The sequence below is a fragment of the Rhincodon typus genome, chromosome 31 (genome assembly GCF_021869965.1).
Source record: "Rhincodon typus isolate 14 chromosome 31, sRhiTyp1.1, whole genome shotgun sequence".
Classification (NCBI taxonomy): domain Eukaryota; kingdom Metazoa; phylum Chordata; class Chondrichthyes; order Orectolobiformes; family Rhincodontidae; genus Rhincodon; species Rhincodon typus.
In genome coordinates, this window is record NC_063362.1 from 9,463,146 (window position 1) to 9,464,972 (window position 1,827).

A 1,827-nucleotide genomic window follows, 5' to 3' on the forward strand; every position below is an offset into this window, starting at 1 on the left:
AGACTGAGTGAGAGCAGTGGGAACTAGTTGGATAGTACCATCTGAGAGCTGGTAGAGGCTAAATGGTCTCATTTTCTGTTGCATAACTCTGTGAGGAATGGTGTCTAGCCTAACATTTTTCTTGTAGTGTTCACAAGCACATGTTATATAAGCACAGAGAGAACTGATAATAATTAAACCAGACAGGGAAGTATGCTTTCTTGATGTAACACCCTGGACAGAATTAGAACCATAGAAATAATATAGCACAGAGGGACATTCAGCCCATTTTGTCCATGCCGACACAATGAAACCCAGATATCCTTTCCAATCCCATCTTCCTGCACGTAACCCATAATCTTGCAGTTTACAGCACTGAAGGCACAGATCCAGGTATGTTTTAAAACAGTTTAGGGTCTCTGCCTTCACCATCAACTCAAGCAGTGCATTCCAGACACCCACCCCACCGCGAGAAAAGGTTTTCCTCATATCTCCTCTAGTCCTTCTGCTGTTTACCTTGAATCTATGTCTCCTGGTTTTTGAACTCTGTGCCAAGGGAAATAGGTTCCTTCTGTCTACTCTATCTCCACCCCTCACAATTTTGTATAGTTCAATCACGTCACCCCTCAGCCTTCTCTCTTCCAAGAAAAACAACCCCAACCCCTCCAATCTCTCCTCGTAACTACAAATCTCTGGACCTGGCAACATTCTAGTAAATTTAGTTACACTCGAACAGTGACTACTCAGTGGGAAACATACCAAATGGCAACTAAATGCCTTACAGAAAGTGGCAGATGCATCAAAATCATCTGTGAGAATAAATGAAAAAATTAACAAAATCTTGGGAAGGGGCCTCTTGAGGTGCAATGTTAGTATCCTAACCTCTGAGACAAGAGGGCTGGGTTCATATTTCACCTGCTCCAGAGGTGAATAAAAAGGTTAATTAAAACATACAAAAAAATAAGCCTTGGGGTGGGGTTGTACAGAGAAGGGAACTCTTCTTTAGTTGGTTTAAACAATATGTTAATCATGTGTGTGCAGAGAATACAAGACTTTTTCTCCTTATCCTTAACTTCACAACATGGACAATATACACAATACAATTAAGACTGCTTCTCCTCAGTTCTTCCCAAGATTGTGGCTCTGGAATTCCCTCCTTAAACCTCTCCATTGCTCTGTGTCTGCCCTTTGAACCTTCTCCATCATTTAGTACAATCATGGCTGATCTCATCTCAGCCTCTGCTCTACTTTACAGCCCACTCTACATAATCCTTCAACCCATTACTAATTAAAAATCTGTCTATCTCCACCTTTAGTTAACTCAATGTCTCAGCATCCACCACACCCTGGGTAATGAAATCCACAGATTCCTGACCCTTTGAGAGAAGTCATTTCTCCTGATCTTGGTTTTAAATCTGCTATCTCCTATCCTAAAAATATGAGCTTTAAGACATTCCTTAAAACACATTTCTAACCAAGCATTTGCTCAGTGCTTTAGTATTTCTTAATGTAACCCCATGTCAAATTTTGTTTGACTTCGCTCCTCTGAAATGCCTTTAAAAGGTGCTATGTAAATGCAAAGCATTATTGACAGCCTGGTTGCCAATTGCCAATGGAGGGAGTGGGGGTGAATTGTGGGCAAATGGGGGTGGCTAGTGTCACATTTACCTCCTAGCACAAATAAGTTTCAATGTGGAAAGTGACAGTGGGCAGGAGAGTGAAATCCTAGTCAATGGTTTTCCATCACCTGAATCTGGAATATGACTGCACCAGGATAACACATTGGGTGTGGTGGGGGGGTGGGGGGTGCGGAGGGTTGCAGCTAGAATGCTGCTCTATAAAAGACTG